We start from the raw sequence: 11,014 nt of genomic DNA, 5'->3' as shown, positions 1-11,014 counted from the left end.
AATCAGCCAAAGGGGAATGTCTTCTGCAATGAGTGATGCTTAATCTAAACACGGGAAGCCTTTTAAGGAGGATTCAGAAGAGACAGGCTCTCTTCCTGCTTCGGCTGGTGAGCTTCTCCTGTGGAGTTCGTCCAGACCCTCCATCGGAGTCGTCAGCGTCACAGCATGCCCTGCGAATTTTGGACTCTGCATTCCCACGGTCACGTGAGATACTTTTATAAATTTTATATCTGCGAGTGTTCCCTGCTGATTCTGTTTCTCTAGAGAACCCTAACTAACATACCAAACCAGTAGGACAGGAGCCAGCTGTGCCCCCTTCTCTTTACCCCCAGCCCAATGCCTGACAAAAGCCCCAGCAAAGTTCTCCAAAATGTTGCTTTATGACAAGTTCAGTAATTTAGTATTTGCATCCCTCTTACTTCTCTTTTAAAATATGGTGACAGTGTTGATTGGTTTTGACAAAATGGTCCCCAGCTTCTTCTCTTCTTCTTTGCAGTGTGATGAGCTGCCATTCAGAAGAACAGAGGCAACTTTTACTGCTTGGTCCTGCTCTGTCCAAAATATAATCAATTACCTTAGATAATTGGTGGAGTGAATGTGGCTTAAAAAATGAATAGATACCAAATTACATTTATATGTTGCTTTACAAAATGCTTTAGCTTTCATTACCTAATTTAATTATCCTAATCAACCTCGGATTTCTCTCCGTTTTCCAGAAGAGCAAGCTGAGGTTTGGAAAGGCTAAGAGTCACTCAGTATCAAGTCATAGAAATGAGGCTTTTGACTCTCAACATGGTGATCCTTCCATCAAAATACTCCCTCCTGGTGATATAGGATATAGGCTCATAAAAGGTGTGTGTGTGTGTTCAGTCCTCACCTTCCACCCACCTTCACCACCATCATTATCACACCCATAGCTTCTGGATCACAGAGATATCATGGAGAATAAACAATGTCAAGCTAGCATGATATAACCAAGCTATCATCTAGAATGCTGTTTCAGTGAGCTAGACTAGGTGAGCTAGAAGAGATTTGGGGAGATGAAAGCATCTCTGCACACCAGAAACCTAGAGATAGAATGCAAAAAAAAAGGAAAATTCCCTCCTTAGGGGACTCAGAGACAGGGTGACTACTTTGGTACCATCTTATCAGGAATATGACAAGTGAATTCCTGCCTGGGAGGTCCAATAGAACTCTTCACCCCCAGCGCTAACCCCTGAATCCTCATGCAGGGCCTGCCCCCATCACAGCCTTGTTTCTGTTCTGGGATCTTCCTACTGAAAAACTCGAGCAAGTTCGTGAGGCCACTTCATAGGGATCCTTCTCAAATGGCTTCAGAAGCCAGGAATGTGGCATGTAAAGGGTGCAGTGGGGACCTAGGCAAAAGAGAAGGATGCTTTGTCCACTGACACCTAAAAATCATATCTTAAAAACAGCAATGCACCTGAAAACCTGACTCAGCCTGGGGGCCACCAGCTTGCCCCCTTGCTTGGAGTAAATGAAACGACAGCCTGGACAACATAAGTGCTGGACCATAGAGCCCTGAGGGGGATTCTGCAAATAGAGAAATGGAAAAATACCCAATACTAAATAGGCTCAAAGTCCTCTGAACTTGCTCACCATGTGCAGTCTCCCTCCAACTCTGGAGTACCAGGAGCTAAGCCCTCACACTTATGCTCACCTCCCATAAATCACCCCAGGATTGATTTTCCTTATTAACTTATTTCCCACATTTGATGAATAGCACCTTCCCTGTCCTATTGCTTTCCTCTGACTCTGTTTATTAAGCAACATGTGAGATTTTTCTTCTCACATGATGGGTACTAAAGGCACAAAATTCAAACTAATCATGCAAAGAGGAAATTTCCAGCAATCCATAGCTTTATTTGTCAAGGGCTGAGCTGGGCCAGGCTAGGCCAGGCTGCAGCAGAGGGGGCAAAAGCTCAATGGAAAAAGCCCTGATTCTGGAGCCAGACCTGGGCTGTCATCCGGGCACTGCCTCGACCTTGGGGTGATCTTGAGCAAGTATGTAACCTCCATAAGCCTCTGCATAAAGATGATCTGAAAACAGGTTTTTCCCCTCTGTATAATGAGAATTCTTGAGAGATCAATGGTATAGAAAAGCATCCTATGAATTTGAAATGCTGAATCAACCTATGAGTTGACCCCTTTCCCATCTTCAATGCCAATAAGTCACTTCAGAGCCTTGCCACTCCAACCTCCTATCAGGCAGCCCCTACTTTCAGTCTGGTTACCTCTGCTGTATAATATAAAACCACAAATGTAGTAGCATGAAAAATAACCACCTTATGCTCAGGGATTCTGTTGCTCAAGAATAGGAAATGGATGGCTTATCTCTGTTCCATGATGTGTGGGGCCTCAACAGGAAAGAGTCAAAGGTTGGGGTGACTCAATGACTACACACTGGAATCTTCTAAAGACATGTTCACTCAACTATCTGTCCATGCCAGCTGTCAGCTGGGGCCTCACCTGGGGCTGCTGATGAGAACACCTACTCATGGCCTCTCCATGTGACCGCTTGAGCTTCCTCATGGCATGGCTAGGTTCCAAGAGCAAGGGTCCTGAGAGAGCCAGGTCAAAGATATATTATTGCCTTTTATGATTGCCTTTATTTACTATTGCATTTTAGTCTCCAAAGTCACATAGTATCACTGCAGCTGTAATCACAAACCTACTCAGATCCATGAGAAGGAGTACAGGCCTCCATCTCTAGAGGGAAAGTCACATTGTAAGAATGGAATGTGGGAATCAATCATGTTTGGTAGATTCAATCTTCCACAGGGCCAGAGCTACTTGAAAAATGGACACACTGACAAATTAGAATTTTGAAGCAGGGATGGAGACAGGCAGATGTTGTACCACTCTGCTCCTAGTCATTCCTGGCTTCAGGTGTCCACAGAGGTTGGCACAAATGGTGCCCATCTCAGGAAAGCTGGCCAGGGTAAATTTTAAGCACAGAAGTATCCAGAGGGAAGGGAAGGGCAGACTGTATCTGCCCTTTCCTCCCATTCTGACCTCCTCCCCACCCCAAGGCCAGAGCTAGCCTTGGTATTGCATTTCCCCATTTTGCAGAATGATTCCAGCCTCCCATTCTGTGGCCAGTGCTTCCCAGTTCAGCAGCTTCAGGGGCCATGGCCATTTGGGGATACCTTTGCTATGCAAAATGCATTCCACAGAGAGGGCTATGAGCATGAACAGGGAGCTTGTTAGAAAGGCAGACTGTCCAGTCCCACCCTAGACCGGCAGAATTAGAGTCTACAGTTTAATAAGATCTCCAGGTGATTCATATGCTTGTTAGAGTTTTAATCGCACCAGAGTAGGTGAAAGCGAACTTGATTCGAAAATGGATGCCACTGGGTTGGATCCTCGTTCTGCCCATTCATTAGCTGGCCAAACTGGGGCAAGTTATTAAACCCCTCTGAGCCTCAGTTTCCCTAAAATTAGTGTAACAATACTTTCTCAGAATTTTGGTGTTTTATTTTTTGTGGAGGCGGGGGGGGGGGGGGCTATACCTCCCAGGGTAAGCAACCAATACCTTTGGACTCTGAAGGCCGAACCCCGCCGTCGGCCCCACCCCACTGTGACGTAGCCTCCCCTGAGGAGACGCAGGTCTTGTGTGCAGAATGGTCTGTGGCTCCAGGCAGCGCAGCAGGGAGACAGTGAGGTAGGCACCCCTCAGGAATCCCCGAAGTGAAGGGCTCAGCAAGCCACACCACCCATCACGCCTCCAGGAGGGAGCTGTCTCTTCCAAAGGAAACCGTGATTGGGACCCCTGCCCTCCTTTGGAGATGTTATTTCTTTTTTCTAATAGAGACTGTTTATCACCCACTTAGGAGTTCTGACTGGGGCTTTTGATGCCCATTAGACTGAAAATTAGGTCAGTCCCCTCCAGGATTTACTTGAGCTGGGAAACCCAGTGCGCTGTGGTAGTAGGAGGCCCCGGCCAGCCCAGGGGCTCACAGTGGATTCATAGAACCGCGGCCCAGCCATAGCCACAGGGGTCACGTGGGTTCTCCTGGCACAGTAAAGCCACTAATGCCCAGGCCTGCCTGGCCCCAGGCCTCTGTGCCTTGCAGGGAAGGGGCATTAAATGAAAATCACTCACCAGGATGATCCTGAAAAGCAAAAGAAGGGCTGGTAAAAAATGTTAAGCTATGAGAATATTCAGTACCTTTATGTTTTCATTTAACAGGTACACCAAAATGATCTCATCCTTCTCCTGTGCTGTGAGCTGATCTGTGCCTGACCCAGCCTAGACAAATGGGAAGCATTTCTGAGTAAAGATTATGAGGAGAAGAAACTGCAATTCCTACTCTATCAATACTGATAGCTAGAAGTCCTACTTCCTATCTAACTTAAAGTCTTACTGCTCTAAGTATCCTGTAACTAATTAGTTTTTCTGGAAAACTATCCCCTGAGAGGACAGGAAGAAATCCCTCCAAATCTTTCACACGTTCCCTGGAGAACTTGTTTTCTTTATGATGGGATAGTCCAGGTGCGTCAGAGGTCTTGCTAAGCCCAGCTGGTCTCTTCCCTGATCAAGAGTCTGGACAGGTCACCCAAGCTCAAACTGCCCTTCAGAGATGGGCGTGGAGCTGCAGGAACATTCCCAAAGGAAACTGGCATTGAGGTTACTTATCTAAGTAGAAATAAAACTAGGGAAACACTAGACCAGAGAGATCAGGGACTTTCTAGCTGGAAATATGTTAATGAAAGTGGGAGTCTTTTCTCATTCTGCCACCGATCTAATGATTGGATGACTATGCCTCAGTTTCTCTTCTGTGCCACGGTCTTTGTTAACATGGAACAGGCCTGTCTGTTTGCTGCCCTGTCTAGTTCAGGGCGTGTTTATCGAAGCTTGCCAGATCTATGCAATTGTACAGGGATTGCTCTCCACGGTCATTTATTAAACTACTTCAGAACATTTCATCCAAATGTGCAGGTGTTACATGAATGCTAATAATGCCGACACTCCCACAGCAGGGCTGGGGGTCTCCCCGGCCCAGCATCTGCACAGAGTCACGTGTCCTGGGACGTAGGTCGGCCAAGTGTCCTTGGGCGCCAGGACACGGAGCTTGGCGCAGGTCTCCTCTGACTCACAGTGAGGCTGTGGACCCAGCCCTTCCCCCTGCCCAGGCCATGGGAATCACCCTCCTGCCTCCTGCCCGATGGTGAGGCGCCAGAGACAAACTGATAAAGTGATGCTCAAGTGCTTAGAAGCCGGGCGTCGATGCTGACAGCTCACACCTCGGTGTGCAGACGCCCTCGCAAGGGAGCCCCGCCTCCTCCACTCCATCTGGCTAATCCAGAGCCATTTAATCTGGTTAATACCGATTAGTTCTGATGATTGGGTCTCCACAGAGCTGTGGAGGGGCCAGAATCTCCTGGCCAGACCCAGGGAAGCCGTTCCCTGCACCTTCATTTTGTGCCTGGGGTGGCTTAGAAGGAAAGGGATTTCTCAGAGGGGCTGCTCCCAGCACCTACAGCTCTGGGCGTGGTGTCAGAGGTCAAGGGAGGTCAGGGGGTCACTGATGGTGGGGTGGGGCTCTCAAGACCCACTCATCTATGGGAAAGATTTGGGTGACTTGCTAACTTTTCATTGCAGTAGTCATTACGGGCTCCACTGTGAATGGACCAAATTGACCCAGGAAGGGGTCACTATTGGTGACCTATTGCCTCCACCTTCCTGCAAATCCTCCTCCACGTTCTGACCATAACCCAGCAGCTTAGCATCTCATTTCCTCTGGGGAATGCCATCCAACATTCCAGCATACAGGCAGTCCATCAAGCCCATCTATTCATGTAAATGTGCTAATAGGAGAGCCTGCTTTTCCTTCTGGGAGCATCTGTCAGAAGCAGAGGACATGGAGAAGAGGAAGGAGAGAAAAATGGGAAAGGACCTGCTTGCACTTTTAGGAACCCAGGGTTGGGAGAGGAGAGGAGAGGAGATCATGGCAGGCTGATGGAGGTGGTGTTAAGGGAAGGGAGAATGGTTCTTGCAAGGTGATGCTCTGTTGCTCATATGTCAGAATATCAGATGGTCTGGGTCTCTGCCAGAGGACCTACCTTCTGGAAGCTATCCTGAAACATACTGCAAAATCCTTGAGCGTCCGTTCACATGTTTGATTGGCTTTGTCTATGCATGGGGTAAACAGGAGGAAAGAAAGTCACACTCTCACTGCAAACAATTCCTATCCAGGATGTGCCCAGAGAAGTTTCCAGAATCTGCCTGCCCCACACTCCTGGGTAATGTCCCAACTCTGTACTCTTCCCATCCCCCAATCAAAAGTCTAAGATCTCATCCAGCTCTAAGTTCTCTGGCTTATTTTTCATCTTAGCTTTCCTTTGGGACTTCCTTCCAAGAGACTCCGTTAGCGCAAGCTCATGTGTACAATAAATGGAGTCACTCGGCAGCAGCTGGCGAACATTTTCAATGAGTTGGAAAATCAGGTTGAATGTATCATGAAATATGGTGCTTACACTGCAGCCCAGACGTGTGGCCTAAGTGCTTTGTGATTAGGCCTGCCTTTACCCATTTCCCTTTCACGCTCTCTCTTCATCCTCAGTCTCTCCTTCTCCAGAGATTTTAAAGTTAAAATGTGCCTGAGTATTTTATTAACATCTTGTAAGAGATGTTTCTTCAAGTGAATGGTTCTTTGCCTTAGGTGTCAGTGTAATCTTTTGTGTAGAGTAGGGTATGTTGAGTTGTAAAATGTACATGAGCTTGGTTGTATCTCTTTGAATATATAGGTGCTGAATAAATGGTGATGCCTACCCATGTGAGTTCATCACACACACACACACACACACACACACACACACACAGGCTTGGATCCAGAGCACATAGTGCTCTATTTTACATTTCCGGATATCTTTAAAGGCCATTTTCTGACTAAATGGATGGCCAGAGAACACACCCAGGCTGTGAATAACTTGTATTTTCCTAATTCACCACAAATCCCACGCCCCAAGCACACAGCCTCATGACTTGGAGTACGTGGCGGCACAGTCTTCAGAACTGAGATGCAAATGAACCCCATGTATCCTTCCACCTGCTGTTCTGTGCCTTCCCCCTCTTCTCTCCTCCTAAGCCATCTTCCTTCCCTCCCAGCCTCCTCCTCCTTCACTTTTCCTTTCTCCAAAGAGCCAGACATTAGGCAAGCTTGACAAACAGTCACAGAGTACAGACATCAGATTAGGAAAGGACCACAGATGCCATTTCCAGCCTTGCTCATGGAGGAGAAAACTGAGGCTCAGAGATGCTAAGGGATTTCTTCAGCAATGCCCAAGGAAGCAACAGCTGAGCCAAAGCCAGAGTCCAGAGTTTCACAGCCTTTTCCACAACCCTGTCCGTGGTGGAGGAAAACCATTTCATGGGCTCTTTCCCCCCATCTCAAGCCCCAGCCATGTCAGAGCTGCAGGATAACATGTGCATGGCAGATGGAAGTTACAGGTGAATGACATGAGTGTAACCTTCTATCTTGGGCTAACAGTCTAATCGGTTGCTCTCTGGGATGGGCAGGAGTTCATAAGGATTCTTTTGCTAGTGAGCAGCAAGGAGGAGGAGCTGAGACAAGAAGGAATGATAGCCCACTCCCACAGACCACTCTTGGGTCTCTCACATGACTTAATAGCCAGCAACCTTGGTCCTTGCATGGGTTGTCTCTACCCACCCCCATTTCTGGCATGTGCAACATCGGAAAAATGATGAGAAGATGGAAGCATGGTATCGCAGATCTTAGTCCTGGAAGGGTTTCAGAGATGATTTAATTCCATCCCCCCTTGTTATACAGAAATTAAGCTCAAAGAGGTGAAATGACTTGCACAAGTTACAGAGATAGATCCAAGACTTTGCATCCCTAAGGGCACGTTTTAGGTGACAAACAATTCACTTACATTCTTTCATTTGAAGTTGGTCTTCACCATAATCTTATGAGAACTACATTTGGCGAGGCTCCAGGTTCGACCTGCCCTCAGATAAGGGCTCGTTAATTAAAGGGGATTCGTTCCCAGGTCCAGAGACTCTCCACAAGCATAGCATCTCCACCTGTTTCTACCACCAGGTGCTGTTCCTCACAGCTTGGCAGAGGACAGCACATGGCAAGAAGGCACGAGGAGAAACCAGGGGTTGGGGAACACTCAAGGGTGCCCTGGCTCTCCCCTACTTCCCGCACCCCTGCTTCTAGGAAGCCAAGGCCGAATGAAGCCTGACAGGAAGGAAGGAGAAAGGGGTTGTCTGCAGCCAAGATTCGCATCTCCAAAGTCAGGAGCACCCTCTGCTGTTAGAAAGATGAATTGCACAGGTCCCACCCCATGTCCAGAGATTCAGACAACCAGTGTCCTTCCACAGTGGACTTAAAGAAAAGGGTCAGTGGAAAAGGGACCAAAAACCCTTCCCTTTCCAGGTGTGCTAGCGCTGAGTCTATACACTGAGGACTCAGATAGATCTGGGGGCAGAAAGTGGAGGGGCTGCCTTAATCCTTTGGTGGCAGGGGAGAGGGCAGGAAGAGCACAGGCTCAGAATGATGGAACTTGAGATCCAGTCCCAGTCCTACCACTTATTACATCATTGGCTAAGACACTTTGCCTCTCTGTGCTCTGTTTCCTCATCTATAAAATGGACCTTCCTATTCCTTATCTGCCAACTTCAGAGGTCTGCCTTGGAAAATTCACTGAGGTAACAGATGTGCTGCAGCTTTGCAAGCTGTAAAGTGTTTAGCAAATGGATGGGGGTGTTACATTCCCCAGGACTCAGTTCTTTCCTACAAAATGGGCAGTAGTAGTGGACAGGTGTGGAGAGATCCATTCTTCTTCCCAACTCCTCCAACTTCGAAATGTCACTGGATAATTCTGCCTTAGCTCTCCACAATTCCACAAGACTCCAACCGTAAGTCAAGATACCCCCAAGGTCATATATGGAAGGAATTATTGAGAGAGCAACACATTCTGTGAAAGTCGGGCAATCCCATTAGCTGGCCAGCCTCTTGGCAAGCAGGGCAGTGAGCCAGGGAAGGCAGAAAAGAGTGAGGGTCGAGGTCCCGGAGACAGCACTGAGAGCCCTAGGAGATGGGTTTGGAGGGAGGGAGGGAATAGACAGCTTTCTCTGAGTTTTGAATTTTCCTGGGGCTGCACTGAGTTGGCTTTTCTTGATAAAAAGGATGGACTTTGGAGAGAACTATTTGTAAGCTGGAGTTCCACCCCTTGCCAACTGCATGCCCTTCAATAGCTACGGAACCTCTCAGGATCAGTGGCCACATCCATAGATTGGAGCCATTAAACCTACTCCAGTGTGGGAAACTGCTTCACCTAGTAAGTAGCATATACTAAGTGAGCAAAATTATTATTATTGTTCTAATTTCATCATTGTCATATCAGTTCTAACCCCCATATTTTCTGCATGATGCGCCCTTATTCGAACTTCATTTTCCTCAACAACAAAACAGAGAATCATTCTCTGCTCCTCTTTAGCTCCTGGAGCTGTGGTGGGGGGAAGGGAGAGATATATCTCAGGTGCATCTGCGGAAGAAGGTTCCAGAGGGACCCAAAATGCTATTATTGAAGGCTAAATGTTCCGTGGCTAAAAGCTGCTGTAGCAATCTTTGCATCCACTTGATTTGAATGGGCACATTACTGTAATGTCCCAGTGCTGCAGTCAGCACAGGGAAGGTTGAGCTATTTGTAACCACGAGACGCATGAGCAGCATAAAGATCAAATGGTGGAAGAAAGCGCGTCTGGCTTACGTGAGAAAACAAGGCTATTTGCTTTGAACATGACTGGAATTGATCCATAGCCACCTGCCTCTGAAACCACTGCTCAGGGATCCTGGTGGAGAGGGCAGGAGATATAGGTGTGGGGGGTGGGGAGAGATAGAGAGGAAGGAGAAGAGAGAGAGAGAGACAAAGACAAGCTGACTGTGCATCCTGCTTGGACACCAAGAGAGAGCGAGAATCCAGTTATAATTCAAACTCCTGTGGAATTATTGATGCTAAAAGTCCTGCCTCCCACCTGTTGCTATGAGGATGCCATCTGCCCTCCACCATTCCCTAGACCCCTCACATCAGAATTAAGAGCCTCATCCTTGGTTTCAAGCTGTTTACATGAATAGCTACAGGCTACTTCTCTTCCTGACCCCCAGTTCAGATGAATGGAGAACCAAGGCAACAGGTCTCTAAGCTTCAACTTGGGAAGGGCTTGGGGAGAAGGAGGAAATGTCCTGCTTTAGGTCCCACAGGACTGGACTTGGGAGGTAGCAGCAGATAGAAAGAGACAGCGCAGAAAATGATGAGACCCTCATAAATATCCCCTGGTGTTCATTTGAAACTGATTCAAATATTGGGAGGGGGCTGGAAGAAATGTAATTTGGCTTAAATCTAAACCCCCAAGGGATGGCCCGCCTCTTATCCTCCTTTTTATTTTCCTTCCAGATCCTGGGAAAATTTCTGGGCCTCGGTTTTGCCATCTGTGAAATAAGAGCAGCAGTTGGGGTTCCCTCCCTCAACAACCTACCAACTTCTGACTCCCTAACCCATCGAGCTACATTCCCTCTCCCAACACCCTAGCGCACTTACCCACACTCACACTCAGGCCTACAGCCCCATTTCTCAGCCTCCTCCTGAACTTAGTACCCCAGGGTTCGCCTGGGTTCCCAGGCCTGCCCCTTCCAGCAGTGCCATCCTGATCCTCCCCCCCCCCATACGCACACACACACACACACACACACACACAATCACCCGCAACGTCATGCCAGGGATTTCCTCCCAGTCCATCCTCCCCTTACCTGCTGCTTCTTTCACTCTTAAGTCCCCTCAACATCCAAAACACCATACTTTTGTCTGGTAATGGTCCTGATCTTATAGCACATCAGATACAAATGGCACAGTTTAAGACTGACAGCTCCTAGCAGGTAGGAACCCTATGTGGTTCCCTTACAGCAGCCCCTCTCCTTTCCACATGCCACAGGGCTGCTGTCCCCAGGTGGTGAGTTGCTGGGAA

At 47.9% G+C, this 11,014-nt stretch overlaps 1 long non-coding RNA gene across 1 annotated transcript; it reads right to left on the bottom strand.

Annotated features, from left to right (window-relative positions):
- Positions 1 to 407: 407 nt before the first annotated feature.
- On the bottom strand, positions 408 to 3,643 carry LOC143687346 (uncharacterized). Its single transcript, XR_013177507.1, has 3 exons — positions 3,557 to 3,643; positions 2,491 to 2,582; positions 408 to 505 (listed from the first exon to the last, which is right to left on the bottom strand). It is a non-coding gene; the product is annotated as an uncharacterized LOC143687346 (long non-coding RNA).
- Positions 3,644 to 11,014: the final 7,371 nt, after the last annotated feature.

This window comes from Tamandua tetradactyla, chromosome 1 (genome assembly GCF_023851605.1).
Source record: "Tamandua tetradactyla isolate mTamTet1 chromosome 1, mTamTet1.pri, whole genome shotgun sequence".
Taxonomy (NCBI): domain Eukaryota; kingdom Metazoa; phylum Chordata; class Mammalia; order Pilosa; family Myrmecophagidae; genus Tamandua; species Tamandua tetradactyla.
Note: the sequence above shows the minus strand (reverse complement) of the source record. Positions and strands in the feature narration are given on the sequence as shown.